The sequence below is a fragment of the Lycorma delicatula genome, chromosome 8 (assembly GCF_047948215.1).
Source record: "Lycorma delicatula isolate Av1 chromosome 8, ASM4794821v1, whole genome shotgun sequence".
Classification (NCBI taxonomy): domain Eukaryota; kingdom Metazoa; phylum Arthropoda; class Insecta; order Hemiptera; family Fulgoridae; genus Lycorma; species Lycorma delicatula.
Genome location: NC_134462.1, coordinates 77348516 through 77365887, shown reverse-complemented (window position 1 = coordinate 77365887; position 17372 = coordinate 77348516). Strand labels below are relative to the sequence as shown.

The 17372-nt window shown below is 30.3% G+C and overlaps 1 protein-coding gene across 2 annotated transcripts in view; it reads right to left on the bottom strand.

Moving 5' to 3' along the window:
* The window catches only part of fry (microtubule binding protein furry), a 789794-nt gene that overhangs the window by 567462 nt on the left and 204960 nt on the right, over positions 1-17372 (bottom strand). The window lies entirely within an intron of this gene.

Genomic DNA, 17372 nt, shown 5'->3' with positions numbered 1-17372 from the left:
AATCATTAAAGCGTAGAAATATAAGCTTTTAAAATAAAATGTTGGAGCAAATCCTTCGACTAAAAAAACACGTTGTTATTGGATACATCGTTTTAATAGCGGCTAAATCGAAATATCTATTTCACATTTTAACGAAACTTTTTCTATTTAACTAAAATACAATTCATAATCAGCACATGATTAATAATAATAAACAAATTATTAAGCAGTTTATTCAACCGGAATAGAGAAATAATAGATTAATTTTCGCAGTTGTTACAACATCTTAGCGACTATTACACTAAGACTACATCTTAAGAGCACAGGTTAATACATGTCATAAAACTTGGTGGTAGCTTTTCTATTAGCGGGTTTAACAATAAAGAATTTTAATTAGTGCTAATTTTTTATATACTACGAAACAAATCATTGCAAAATATTTTTCTTTATGACTTTTTATAAGTAATCCTACCATACTAAAGGGCATTTGTATGTGTGCCTGTATGTGCGTCCCCCTTAGCTGAGAATATTAGTACATGATCGAACATACTTCCCGCCAAATATCATGTTTTTTTATTTTCTTAAATGTTTATAAACAATAAGTACGAAGAAGCAACACCAACAAATAAGAGCAAAAAGAAATAACACGCTTAAATCATTGAACATACTGCCCGTCAAAATATCATAAGCTTTTTCTTAAAACCTTAAAATCAATTTGCGAGGTAGCCTGAGACGACGGCACTCCCTGGAGCTGTATTTATGCTTAGTAGCTGGTCCGGCTCAATGGATGGGGAGGGGGGATAGAAATGACGAGCTCGAAAAAAAAAGATTTTTTTCTTAAATGTTTATAATCTATAAATATCAGTAATATTAATTATAAAATAAATCTTAATATCGTGTTTCATTCATTCAATATCGTAGCATTTCTTAAAACACAACTATTTTCGATTAAAATAAATCGATACTGAAATTCCTATCGATTATCCATATATTTTGTCGGAAAGTTACTCTCATATTACGACAATTTGTTTCGTAAATAAAATATAATACATAAATAATAAATTAATTAATATTTAAGCTTCCAGCTCTCGTAGTGAGTGAAGTTGCATATGGATATTATAGATCTTGATGAAAATGCTGAGTGTGTGCAATCTATAAAGACATTATTAGAGGTGTCCTGAAAGTGACCCTTTTGCAAATGGAAGATATCAGTCAGTTAAACAATCATATCAATCATTAAACAGATATTAATCGGAAATTTTGGATGGTCTAGATTGATTAAGTGAAACAGTGATTTTTATTTATTGAAGAGAAGAATTTAAAAGTGCAAACAGATATTTTGTTTTAAAGTAATGTCAGTTTTAGAAAGCGTGATGGTGATAACCCACCCTAAAACTTATTTCCTAATGAGGAAAGGTGCTTAACTGAACAGTGACGAACCCTTTTTCGCTTTTCCTTGATCAATTTTTATCATTCAAAAAAAAACATTTTTACATAAGAGATAATCAATTTTGGACACCTAATAATTGCATTCTTGGCGGGTTGCCCTGGCCACCCGCCCGGAGGGCCTAGTTATTAAATAAACAATAAAAGAAATAAGATTTTAAGGATAAAATAACTTCCAAATTTAATAGGGAAGAGGGATAATTTTATTCCAAAATAATTATTAGATAATGGATTAGAAGTGGAAGGTCTTACAGTCCGTCGATCTCCATGGCATAATAATGGCGACTCTCTTAATCCTAAGATTTTTGTTCGAATCCGTGACAGTTTTTACCCTCTACAAATTTTTATCAACATTAGCTTTATTAATTGGCATAAGGAAGGAGGTCCAGGCATGAAAATAGGCCAAATTCCACTTGCATAGCAGCTTAAAATAAAACAAAAAAATGAATGCAAAAAGACAAAACAAACGAAAAAATTTAAGTGATCAGAATATCTTATACATCATAACCGGACCAGCAGATGAGCTAATTACAAAAATAAATTCTAGGGATAAATTAGCAAACTACTCCAAATTACAACAGGTTTGATAACAAGATAAAGCGACTGAGAAATCTTATTCAATCTATTTTAGACAAAATCTTGAAAGGGAATCGCATTTTTGCGCACAATACACAGCCTCAAGCACTAAGGATGAACTAAACCAGGTAAAAAGACAGATTTTTATCATACCCCTTAAAACCTTGATTTTATACTCTCAGATTTTCATTTGTTCAGCCAGTGGCGGCTCGCCTATAGGTACTGTGGAACTGCAGCACCCCCTATTTCCACTTGATTTTATCAATAACATTTAATATATTGAGTCCTTTTGTCTTTAATTCATTCTTTATACTTGTACAACATATAATCCTTAGGCTTAATGTCAGTAGCCATCGTTCAGCTTATGGAAAAGATACAAAAATCTTCGTATGGAAATGTGCGCTTCACAGTTCAGCAGCGTGGTGTTTGGCTATTGTGCGTATGCGCACATAACAAGCTGCACGCGAGGGATAGCACTGCGAAGGATAGCACTGTCGCTCCTGCAATTCTGCCCCTGGCATGCTGGTGGAAGATAGTTTTTTTTTACTCCGCATGTGTATGAAATGTTCCTTGTTCGCTCTCTGTTCTAGTTTAGTCGGTGGAAGGAATATGAAAGCGGTTTAGTTGTTTTTTTAGCAGTGATCAGACGAAGGCGGAAAGCAGGGGCTCTCTGATTACCAAATCTGTCCAAAAACACTCTGGAGGGCGAATAAGAAGGTAATTAGTAAAAATTAATTATGTATTTGTTTCTGTGTACATAGCAATTTAAATTAAGAACGGCTGAACTAAATGTTTTTAGGTGGACATTTTATTAAATTCTTATCTAATAATACTAAAAAATATTATCTGTATTGTCATTTTATTATTTATTCGGTCAAACCAAATACGGTTTTTAACCACAATGTGCTTAAAATCCGTATACCATATTCTTCAATGTGATTTTTGGAGCAGCACCCCCACTAATTTTAGCTACGAGCCGCCACTATTGTTCACAAAACAGAACTGGCCGGCTACTTACTTAACACTTCTTAAAAAGCAACGACGAACTCGTGATTGGAGTCAACGAATGGATGAGTACTTTGGCGGCGTCGTTCTTTGAAAAGGAAAAGACCGTAGTAAAGGAAAAAGGTGGTGTCACGATACAAAATATTTAAATTTTGGTGGGAACTCTGTCGAGAAGAAATATTAATTCGTATGTAACTTTTTTAGAGTTAATTGTTTCAATTTATTTTATTTTTATTACTCGACCGGAAATTAATTTATAGATAGCCCTCATAAAATTTATTTTCAAAATATTTCATAAAAAATATAATTTTTTATTTAACTATATGGTAGAACACGTAATAAATATTAACCACTACATTCGACTACCTATAATAAAGTAAATATTAAAAACATTTAATTTTAATAGACATATTTGGGAAACATGATATTTGGATAGAATTAAAATTAACGTAAAGGGGTTGTTATCATTTCTCGATACATCAAAATTCCAAGCTACTGTACAACAAGAAGGCATGAATTTATTTTAAAATGACTGGTTACAATTTCCCTTATTTAAATACAAACCATAGATTTATTCAGAGGTAAATAAACACTCGATTGTGTGTTCATAAATATATAGCAAAAGGAAAGTTTTTACATAAAACAAACAAAATATACTCGATCATCTTCCTAAAATTAATTCACTAGATATAACAACTTACATTTCAGTAAACAGATGTGAATTTAATTTTCAAGTTTACATTCAAATAGGTAAACTAACCCTGCTCCTCTTTTGTGTGAATAAATAGCGTTGTTAAAACAACCCACATATCTTTCAAAAGTTTTCATTATTAATTCACGCGTTCATTTATTCAAAGTCGCAAGCAATAATTCATGCTTACATATTCCATAAAACTGCTAAGCTTGGTAATGAAACGTATAATTATTCTTACGACAAGACTAATTCAATATCAATAATACCATTGTTTTCGTCAATTATTCGTTTCCTTTCTAGTTAAAATTATTCCCCAATGCACCGTGAAATTTGGGGAAACGTTAATGCATGTTCGTCGAATAAGCGCTTACACGAACCTGAGTATACAAAATAGAAAACAAAAAATCATTAGAAAAGTTTTTTCTTTGAACAATTACAGTTAATTTTTTTTTTTAAAGGACTTATTTAGAGAAACATATTATAATCATATTATTTGAAGAAATAAGATTTTTTTTTATTTTACTTGCTACTAACGAAATGTATATGAAAAGTTTTATTACAATAAAAACCGTCAAAACAAACGATTCCTATCTGTAGTTTTAAAAATATGGATAAATTTTGTTTTAAGAAAAGAGTAATTACGTAAAAAATATTGTCATTAATTATTATCTGCCGCGAGGCAGGTCCTTGCACCATATATTGTTCCAATTTTCTATATTTTCAGCTGAATTTTTATATTCCTGATACTTCCAAATTCTTTTTAAATCTATTGTAATATTTATTTTTTTTTTTACATTCCTTTGTTGATGTATTCCAGCATATTAACTTCTATTCGAAATTGTTTTGATTTAATCTCCTTTACTCGTCTGATTACTTCATTTTTCTCTTCGTTTAAGTTTATTTTACTTTTATTTATATAATCTTCTCCAAGACTACTTTTCAAATGTATCCGGCCTATCTTTATCCGTTTCTGTAGCGTTTACGTATCACGTAAGTAAAGAAGTACACTTCTAACATAACGTTTCATAAGAGCTTTCTCAAATCTTGTTTTTTGTCAATTATTATTTTTTTATCCATTCTTATCTTGTTTTTATCCATTCTATTTTATTTTCGTTAATATGGCACCAAAGTAGCTTCAACCCTATTGGGAAAAAAATACAAATGCTATTTCACGTACAAATCTATTCTATTATACTGTGATGTACTTAATTAAAATAATATAAAATTTAATACTACTTTATATTTAAAGAAATATAAAATTTAATGTGCGTATTATTACAAAAATTTTGTATACTGTTAAATTTAGGGAATGTCTACAATAAGACTTTTTAAATATACAATAATGAAATCTGTATTTAACTGGTAGTAATATCTTCGAAGAAAAAAATTAAATGGAAAAAAAATTAAGAATGATTAGTCTAAAAATGTAAGGAATGATCAAAGAAAAATTATACAAATAATCGTTAAATTAATAGACAAATAATGGTAAAATTTGTAAAATGGTATAGAAAATATTGAAAAAAGAAAGAACGATACCTCAACTAACAAGGAACAAGATAATTAATGCGATTGGAGTTTACAATGAGAAAAAGTAATTTTATGGAAAACCAATATCGAAAAAATTGTTAAAAGGAGAGAAAATATAAATTTTTAAATTTAACATTGCACCCAACGATAATTATAAAACGTTAAATATATTATCAAACACCATAGATGAATGAAGGCAGACGTGATAGGTTAATCTATACAAATACCTAAATAATAAGAGATCCATCATCAGTAATGACAATGATGAAATGATCTTCATGAAAATGATAATGACGTGGTAGACCGTAATAATTATAATTTTAAGGCCCCTTCCCACGTCTTTCCCGAAGTATTACTACGTAAGCGACACTGCAAATACCAGATTTCTTACCGTTAAGGTATTACGTAACAACCGCAACATCATTCTATAAAGTGACACACGGGGATAGAAATAATGTACTGCTAAGTGACATGCACTGCGACGTTCCATTAAACCTAATCTCTTAACAAAGAATTACAAATTAACAAAAAATACCAGGTAAATCTTCGTATATTACACAGGATCTACATTGTAATACGTTAACACATCTATAGAAAGAGGGTAAACAATAGCAAATATGATTTTTTAAATATTTACTACTATTAATATTACTTTTAAAAAAGAGATAAATCATTTACGCATGATTGTATTGGTAAAAAATATTTTTATGACGTTTCACAAACGTTAATACGTTTGCATACATACTTGCATAAACACAAAATGGCGACTTCCATTCCTAGTACTAAATATTTCATTAAGGGTCGGTCGGTGCCGCTTAGAAAAAAAATTGAGATGAATAATTGTTCATGCGATTCATAAAAATTAATTTCAGCCGTATAGTCTAAATAGAAACAAATGACACGGAAAAAAACCATAATTTTTTTGAGATGGGCCGTCTGATAAAAATAATAATATAAGAGGCAAATCAATGAAAAAAAAAATAATCGATCGTTGACAAGATAAAAAGCAGTACTGGCCTCGTTACAATATTAAAATATACATCAATACATTCATAAATACAAATCATAAATCATCTGTAATATAATATGTGTATCTTCCTTTAATTTTAAAGGTGTATGAAAGAGTCTACGATCTATAATCATTATGAACGCTTTTAAGAGCATTCTCCTTAAAAGTTAGTAACATTACTGAAAAAGGTAACGGCAAAAGTTTTATTCATTTCATACTGAATTGAATATTTGAATTTTTTTTCTTTACTACAGTAAAACTGTTATCCAAATAATGATAGGGAAAGAGAGAAAGAGAGAGAGCCGATACAATTTTCAATCTGACAATCAGATTTACACTGGTCAATATGCCCAGCACTGCATATTAATTTAAACGTTTTTTCCAGTACTAGGAAAAAATTGTGAATCGCAACCGAATAACAATCACAAAATTCCAAAACAGGTAGAAAGAAAACCACGAACAATAAATAATCGTTATCAGGAGATATATAATGATTCTGTCTATATAAAGGATAAAAGTCATATGTAGTAATTTACTACCAACGAATTTTGTGAACTGATATTTATGGGGAGAATAAAACAAATCTTTGAAATAGAAGAATCATCAGTTGCAGGTTTCCGTGACCGACCGGTAGGTAACGTCTCGGCCTTTATCCAGTGGTCCCGGGATCGAATCCCGTGTAGGCATGGCATTTTTCATACACTACAAAGTTATACTTCCATATCCCGCGTACAACCTTCAAGCTTACATAACGATATCACCGATGCAAACAAGCAAACATATTGATGATAATTAACAGTTAATTTTTTTTTTATTAATAAAATATATATTATAAATAAAAATACGCGAATTCATGTAATTTTTTTTATACTTATTAGATACATCATTATTTCCATATCAAAATAAAATTCGAATATAAAAATTAATTAAAACTTTTTTTAAATGTACAATTTTTCTTTCACTTTACATAACTTGTATCGAAGGTCGACTTGTCCTGGCATTAACAACTTTATTAAATGTGATACTAAATAATTATATAGTCGAGCAATGCTGTGACATGCTTTTCCTCCTTACACTCTTTTACTATTCATCTTTCTCTGAATTATTAATTCTCAAAATGTTCCTAAATATTTAAATTGTCTCTTGTTTAGCGTACTGATAACTTCTAGATCCCTATGTAAATATTCCAAAACGTCATTAATGTACGCTCTCTCAATTAAAGCTATTTATAAGTAACAATAGATATATATAGGCTGAAAAAAGTTTTTTAATTCAACAGCAATAGAAAATTATTACCAATCCGTTATTACTGTATTAACTTTTCTCACGCTGACTATATCTCATTTTGAAACTAAATGTTAAAAAGTTTACAATTAGATGGTTTGAGAAAAAATTAAAAGTAAATAAAAATTTTATAAAAATAATATTTTTGTTTGTGAAAGTGCTTTAATGTTTTTTTCTTACAAACAAAGTTCAATAATACTATTTTAATGGCACTTCTGATATATAAAACTAAAATTATCAGTAAAACCCAAGCACAAATAAAATTTCCTTAGGTCCCCTTTATGATACAACAGCCTTGAATTCTTTCCATTCAATTTTCAAAACTTATGACATATTCTACTAATATAAACAAACAACAAATTTCATAACTTTAGGTTAAACCAACATACATTCATATAAAGCCATAAATAAATATACGTACACAAAGAAATCTTTAGTTATTATTTAGTTCTCAACATTTAGTTATTACTTTTGGACTCGGCGACTTTTCGAAACGTTTTAAAATAGAAGATTTAAACCTTCCTATCAGCTGTTGTTGAAGAGAATTTTTTATTAATTTATTTCAGAACAATAATAAAATACTTCATGTAATTATGCAATCTATAAAAGATTATTACTACGTACGTAGAAAACACTATGACCTTTCTAGACATTTCCAATGTGGCACATACCTACACAATTGCCTATCTATATTATAATGCTTGATTATAAATACAATGAACAGTATACTTTTATTAATTTATGAAAACCCCTTCTTCTTTCTTTTTTTCCTGTTTAGCCTCCGGTAATTACCTTTCAGATAATATTTCAGAGGATGAATGAGGATGATATGTATGAGTGTAAATGACGTCTTGTAAAGTCTCAGTTCGACTATTCCTGAGATGTGTGGTTAATTGAACCCCAACTACCAAAGAACACCGGTATCCACGATCTAGTATTCAAATCCGTGTAAAAATAACTGACTTTACTAGGACTTGAACGCTGGAAATCTCGACTTCCAAATCAGCTAATTTGGGAAGACGCGTTCACCACTAGACCAAGCCGGTGGGTTTATGAAAACTTCTGAGTAATAATGTCTGATGACATATGTATGTGTGATTATTGAACATTATGTTTCCAAAATGCTGTAATATGTCGTCAAAATTACAAGAATATTAAAAAAAAAATTGTTTTTTAATATGATTGGATGCAACAATCAAAAAATATATAATAATTTTATAAATATATATCACTAATATTTAACAACTACAGTTTAATTTGTTTTAACAAATGATTACTATTCGGTTACATTAGGAGCAATTTTATTATTATGCTTTATTTATTCGTTTTTTTTTCTTATCTACAATTGCGTATACTGTAATTAGTTCACATTATTATTTGGCATCTCGGAAATACAGGTTGTCCCATATAAAACGCAACCCATCAATCACTCATCCATGAAATTTCAAAAATTCAGGCTTACTCCCCTACTCGTTACTGAAATGGACTCGTCCAACATCTGAACATCGTGGCGACGCAGTAGAACACTACCGATAGTAACAACAATGCAATCATAACGTTCAGTGTATTGCTAGAGACAAGATGGTGTTTTCGCTAGATGAACATGTTTTCATTGTTGAGTCGTACTTCAGTACGAAATTAGTGGTTGCAGTGCAAGATTTGTTTCGCCATAAGTACCCAGATAAACCAGCTCCTAACAAAACATCAGTATTAAGGTTAGTTGCAAAATTTTGAGAGACCGGTTCTGTTAATAACAAGGAACACAAAAGATCTGCGTCAGTATTGAATACAGATACAGTCACTGAAATCAAAGACCGATTACTCGCCTCGCCAAATAAATCGATCAGACGTTTGTCTGCTGAAATTAATTTGTCTACATCAACTGTTCATCGGGCGACCAAACGATTACAATTACGACCTTATCGCATTCAAACGGTTCATCGACTTCTTGAGCCCGACAAAGAAAAACGGCTACAATATTGTCAACGGTTCCGTCGATTTCTGCGCGAGGGAATTAATGTTATGGATTCGTTATTTTTCACAGATGAAGCACGGTTTCATTTGGATGGCTACATCAACAGCCAAAACAGTAGAATTTGGAGTGCTGAAAATTACCACGTTTAGCACGAAAAACAATTACACCCGCAGAAGTTGGGCGTATGGTGCGCGATATTGCGGAAGAAAATAATCGGTCCTATTTTTTTGGAGTACACCATTAATGCAGAACGATATCAGGATATTTTATTTCAGTGGATTGCACTCTTGGAAGAGGAAGACAAGACACTGCTGGCTACAACATGACGGTGCGACATCGCACTACGCAGGTTCAACTTTGATTTCGTTGAGGAATTCTTTGGTAATCGTGTTATCAGTCGAGGCTTGTGACCACCAAGATCTCCAGATTTGACTGCGACGGATTTTTTTCTATGGGGTTACCTCAAAGAAAAAGCCTACAGCAACAAACCACGAGCACTTGAACAACTGAAAGTCAATATTGAACAAGCTGTATTAAATATCCAGCCACAAACTTTGAAAAAAGTTGCAAGAAACGCTGTAAAAAGAATTGAAGCTTGTATTCAAGAAGATGGCGGCCACTTACAACATTTACTCTAAATGTATGGTAATGGATGGTAATAATAAAAATTACATTTACACATGTCTTTTTATTATTTCAATACCTACCAATATAATGTTGGGTTGCGTTTTATATGGGACGCTATTTAATCGTTACCTCCCCCAGAACAAAGCAATTATCAGCTTAAACGCTAAAAACCTAGGATCAATCCCGTACAAACATGAAACGAAATTGGATAGAGATATCTTCAAATATGCATTTAGTTAAAATATTCGTTCCTTTATGAAAATTAATTAACGTTAGTGTACTACTGCTAGGCCTTAAGGGGAATCCATGAAGTTATTTTTTTTTTATTTTATCATACAGTCATAAATGGTCTAATGAAAAAAAAAAAAAATTAAAGCAGATTTATTTTTAAAGTAGAATAAATTTGAATATTTTTATGTCTTCTTTACCGCTACGGAATACACTTCACAAATTCGGTACGCAAATGATATTTTTATTCTTTCTATAAATAAATGTTTTAATACCAACAATTAAAATTTTCGTTATTCTTATCAGTGGATCTTAAATTTGAAATTATTTAAAAAATTCTAAATATGTTTTACAAAGTTGCACCAAAATAATTATCGTCATTTTATTTTTTATAAAAATAATTAAAATAAACAGAAAATAATAAACTTGCAAGGTAGTGTACGAGATACAACATTGATATTGTTATCATTAATGTAGTATTAGTATACCAAGGCCAAAATAGTTTTTAAAAAAAATTGATAGTTACAAAAAAAAATTGATTTCCATTTTAACAATTATTTTTCAATAAGGATAAAAGTAATATAAATCAGGATACAAAATACCCTAAAAAAATTAAGAAAAGAAGTATTACTTGGTTGTAAAAAACCTTATTTAAATCACTCAAAATTTTTATTTGATATTTTAATGTATTCAATAAAAAAAAAATTTTAGAAGAAAGTTTTAGATCTTTAGAAGATTTTTTTTTTAATTTTTAGTTGTAGAAATTTTCAGAAGATGGAAACGTACGTTTGTGTTAGCCTGTATTTTGATTAATATATTCGGACTGGCTCAATGTAAATTCATAGAAAATGGTTCAAATTTTAATATATATTACAATTAATTCGGTAACGTGAATTCCACAAACGTATTTCCAATTAGTTATATTAAATATTTCATTTTATTTCAATTTTCTTTGATTATTATTTATTTTCAACACTAAATAAACAAATTTTCCTAAAATATGGGTGTAATAAAAAAATAAATTTGAATAAAAATAAATATGGACTAAAAATCGAATTACAATTTAAATTATAATGCTAATAATTCAGTTTTACTGTGCAGACTTAACTCAAAATAAACATATTTTTATCTTTAGCTCATTACAACAAGACCGTATTTGTAATTTATTTTTTATTTACGATATAACGCAAAGTACACAAACAACATATCAAAGATAATAACAAAACAAATTTTCAATTACGTAACTGATTAAAGTTTGTAAATAACGATCTCTTAGACTATAAAGAAGAATGTGTAACTTAAGTTTAACTAAAAACGGAAAGTAGCGAAAGTTTTTAAAGATTAATAAAAAAAAAGAATCAAGTATAACAGATTTCTTTATTAAACTTTATGGATTTGAGTTAAAAAATATACAATAATAATAATAATAATAATATTAATAATATTACGTGATAAAATGAATAATAAATGGATTTTAAATTTTTTTTTAAAAACTGTCAATTTTGTTTTGCATTCTTTTTTTATTACGTCACTTTAACACGAAGCTGTACGACGTTCGCTTACTAAACATCAATCTGTCAGCCCCATATTTTTTTTTTTTTTTAACAACACCTAAGCTTAAAAAATATGATTGACAAATAATTTATTTAAACAAAAAGGAAAGAAACCTACTTTAAAAACATTATATTTTCTTACTTTCTGGACTATAAGCAGCAACAGCTATAAAGGTAAAGTATAGCGATCGATAAAAATTTTGGATCGGGCTTTTTGTAAATGTCGTAGTTTTAAGACCCCTTCAACCTAAAAGAAAAAAATTTGTAGAAATTTTTCGAAGATGGAGATGTACGTTTGTGTTAGCCTTATTTTGATTAATATCTTCGGACTGGGTCAATGTAAATTCTTAGAAAATGGTTCTAATTTTTTTTTATATGGAACAATGGCATAAAATTTTGAACAAAATTAAAAAAGGAAGAGGGGTAGTTTTCTTTATTTTAAATTTTTGGCTTATTGTTTAGTGGTTGAGTAAGTAAAAGTAAGTAGTAATTCGTATAATTCCAAACTTTTAACTCAATCGAATTTAAGAATATTCAACGTTATATTTAAACAGTTTTTGCCTATATCTCGAAAACCTGTTGACCAAAAAAGCTGAAATTTGGCAATAACGTATTCTAGATTTGACTTTACTCTCAAACAATCGGATAAGAAATATCATGGTACTCATATTTTCTTTTTAACCAACAAAGTAAAAATAAAAATAAAAATCAATTTATTTAATTTTTTTAGTAAATTATAATTGTTTAATGTTGTTAAATAACATTGCATTAAATTGGGCTAAACATATTGAAGTAAATAATTATTCAAATAAATAAGCTTTTAAGACCAAAAATAAGGAGGCTGAATAAGAGCCGAGCTTAAATATATATATTATTTTTCTTCTTTAACTTAATTTTCAAGATTTAAAATTCAATGACAAAGTTCTCGCCCGACTTAAGAATTTTAAAAAATGTTATCGTAGTTTGTGATTCTTCATCATTTGTTTTTCAAGTCGTTGCTGTTTTTAGAAATGTTTCATGAGACAGCTAGGGGGTCAATGGAACCCAAAATAAAGAAAATGTTTTTAGAAAATTCTGATTTTTAGCACAGCATAATTTTGACGATAAAAAGTCATTTGATGAAGTAGTTAAACTGACCCAAAATATTTTATAAAAAACTTTTAACTTTATTCTCGATTATACTTTTAATATCGAATAATTTTTTAAGTAAAAGCATTTCATCAAGCAGATCAAATCGAACTCATACTTTTACTGAGCATTTTGAAAATGTTCATAATTGTTGCATAACTAAGCTATTAACAGTGTTAAAAAACTCTATGACGCATTTGAAATTAAAAAACTGTCAAGGGAAAAGCCGGGGAAATTATGCAATCATTTACGGGTTTCCTCCACCCCCAGTTTTTTTTAATCAATTAACCAGCTTATTATTTCACAAATACATCACTTAATAAAAAGTACACGAACCCCGGGAAGCTCCGCCTATAATGTACGTTTTGGTGTTATGAGTTAACAAGTGTAGCAAGTGTAATAACAAGTGTCATGAGTTACGGGTTCATAATTGTCGGCTTGTCTTTAACGGCCAACTTTCTGATCTTCCATTAAATGGGTTAGGTTCCTTAGTAAAGGTCGGGACATTTTTTTATTACTTATATGATAAAAGAAAAAATTAAATAACGAAATAGTAAACGCGGATTCATTATAAATTTCAACTTTTTCCCTTTATTTTACGCTACGAGTATATTTAATCCGACCAGTTTTACAGCTTTACTTTAATAAACAATATGAAATCACAAATATAATTAGATTAACGTTAATTTTACTGCAGCAATAATGCGAGGTGTTTTGAAATTATGTAAACAGAACATTTCAGAAGATTCGCTTAATAAAATAATTCCTTCCGAGGAAAACAGACTTTTATTTTACAGTAATATACCCTGAACTAACGCAATACGTGGGACCGAGGGATAACCGTGTAAGTCGGAGTACAATTTTGCATATAAATACATACAAATTACGTTTAACTGGGATCGGAACACAAGAAATCAAAAATAATTTAGAAGAAAAATGTGTAATAAAATCTTAGATAATACAGTACTTCCAAAAAAACATACTATACATTTTTTTTATACTCCCTCTCCTGAGCCGGACCCACAGTTAAGTATAACGCAGTCCAAGGGAGTGACCTTTAACTCTAACGGGCCTTCCCGCCCACCAGCTGAACATCCGGCAAGGCAGGTCGGCCCGCCGGTTAGATCTTTTACTTTATGCCTGCCCCTAATTTCCAACGAGGAGATTCTAGATCCAGCAACGCCGTAACCTTTATACCCACCCCAGGGGCCAAACTTTATATTATGAATTGCAAAAACGTAAACCGACGTTATTTTGACGCAGAAGGCTTCGTAAAATCAAACTAAGACGATCGACGATTTTTTCTTTCACGCAAAATTTCCTCGCAGCACGCCAGTAATTTGGTGGCAAAAATACGACTTTCACGTGTGGGTTGAAATAAGTAGCAGGAAGATGACCTGGTGTCAATTAATAGTATCATTTTAAATGGGATTTGTTTAGATTGGCGATAAAATTCGACTTCAGGTATGAAGTGATGACAGTCCTCCAAAAAGGGAAACTGTCGACTTCCAAATGACGGGCACGCCAGCTTTAGATTTATTTTTTAATTTTCTGAGCGATAAACTAAGAGAGGTTTTAACTTACAATCACCAGCTGCATTCGCGCCAACATTCACTGTCAATCGATCTTTGGCGGCCTTGAAACCTGGAAAGGTTTTCTCTTCACCTGCGATAAAAGTTTTTTTAGGCATCTTCTACCAGAACAGGCCAGTCTCATCCACGTTCAATATGGTTTGGCTGGTATAGCAATCTTCTTCAATCATACCGTTGAGTTTCTCTGGATAGACAGACGCAGCCTCCTTATCAGCGCTGACCGCCTCTTTTCTTTATCTTTTATAATTGTTCTGACTGTCGATTCCAGTATATCAAACTTCTTTTCCGATTCAAAAATTAGTCATCTATCAAGTCTCAGTAGATATAACGAACACACTAACAACAACGAACACACAAACGCAAAATAATAATTTTTAGCTATACGTTGAATCAAGCGCGAAACATGTCCGATCATGTCGTAAGCCGAACTGAACACTAGTAGGCGGAGTGGTGATGCAGTAGGAGTGGGGAATTGAGTTTGAATCGGAAGATTTTAAAATCGCGTAACTCTAGATCGGCGTAAGACTGAGTAGTCTTACTCGGGGTATTACTGCTTGTCTCTCTAATATACACATACATAATAACAAAATAAAAAATGAGCAGTTTAACACTGTACTTATACTAGTATTTACTAGTATTAGTACTAGTATTTGTACTGTACTACAACTATTTTATAATTGTAGTAAAATTGAATAACACTAACAATAATATACCGCACTAAGCATATTCGATGAACTCATACACAAATATAATAGAGTTAACCGAAGGTTTACATCACTTTCATACAATTACGAAGTAATTGACTTACGAGTGTAAGTAAAATTCTTCAAATTCCACGCTGTTTTATATGCTTGTTGGACGGTAAACCTAGCGCTATTAATTGAAATATTCAATTAAACAGTAAAAAAAATATTTTTACGCGTGCGAGCGAGATCTGTTCAGAAAATAACCGAAAATGTTTAATTACCCGCCAACGGAGATATTTAGTGACATGCGGTTGGCAGCATTGTGTTCCACATAACCTCATGTTCTTGGATTGTTGATATCTCGTTTAGTTTCCGTGTTATTGTTATTTGATTACAACGTGTTTAAGTGTTAGTAACGATTTTTGTAACGTGCGATTTTCGGGAGTAACGACACAACTTAAAATTTTACTGAAACTGGGGAAAACGTTCACGGAAACGTTTCAACTTTTGAAACAAGCTTACGGAGATAATGATCTGAGTCATACGCAATGTTACGACTTTTTCTAGATTACAAACTGGTCGTCAGTCGATTGAAGATGACCATCCACCAGAAACGCCTTTGACTTAACTGATGACATCCGCGTTCATAAAATAAACGATCTGGTCCGTTCAAATCGCCGATTGACTGTCGGAGAACCTGCACTAGAGGTTACCATTTCGATTGGATCAAGCCGTGACAGTTTGACTGAAAAATTGAACGTGCATAGAATTGCAGCAAAGTATGTTCCTTGTTTGATGACCGAACAGCAGAAAAAACATCAAGTGGACGTTTGTCGGCAACTTCTTGAACAATCCGATGACGTTGAAACATTCATGCAAAGGATCGTAATGGGAGACGAAAGTTGGGTTCACGGTTACGATATTGAGACAAAAGTTCAATCATCCAAAAAATCGTTAATAACACTTAAACTAAAATAAAAAAAACAGGAAACTAAACGAGATATCAACAATCCAATAACATTTGGTTACAGAGGGGGTTATGCGAAACACAATGCTTTCAATCTGACATCACTAAATATCTTCGTTGGCGCGTAAATAAATTTGTTCGATTATTTTCTGAACAACCTCTTATATTCAAATTAATATTTCAATATAATTGAAATGACTATTAAAATTATATATATACCTATTTGACATGAAAATAAATTTACTTACTTTTTGGATTTTGTTCTTATAACGTTTTTCACAAGTGATCCCCCCATTTTTAATTTGTTAACTTAGTTTTTAAAAAAACTTATTTTCTAAAAAGAAAGATCAAAAATTACTTTCAGAAAACTATTAAGTTTTTAATTAAGTGTAAGTTTAAATTTTTATCAGGAAATAATGAAAAATTAACAGAAAAAATCAGTACTTTTCAAAAAATAAAAAACAGAATATTCAATTAAAAAAAAAACACAGGAATGCGACCGAAGGTTTGCTTAGGATTAACTACCACAAATCTCAGTTATATGGATAAGTGAAAACAAAAGTTAGATAACACAATTTAACTTTAATATCTTGTCAAGTGAAAAGTTCTCGAAAAAGCAATTTCTTTAGAAACAATCATCTATAAAAAAAAACGAATGAAATTAGTTTTTGTACTGATCTCATGTAAATTTAATATATATATATATATATATATATATATATATATATATATATATATATATATATATATATATATATATATATTTAAAACTTTTAAAAGTTTAAATTAATTAAAACAACTTCTAATAACAACATGAGAAGAGTTAATAGACGAATTTTTTAAAAAACGAAGAAATAATCTTAAGTTACAAACAATGATCACCGTCAAGTTCTTTTTTTTCCCAAACACACACTTATCAAGAACCGGCTAAATGTAAATTAATCACGCTCCAATTGTTTTAACGAAGAGAAGCAATAAAAAAAAGTAGCTAATAAAAGTAACGATATACGTCTGTTATAAAGTGGATTTACTACAATTCATTACAATGAAATAAGACATTTCTTGATAATATAATAAATAACCAAGAAGATAGAAT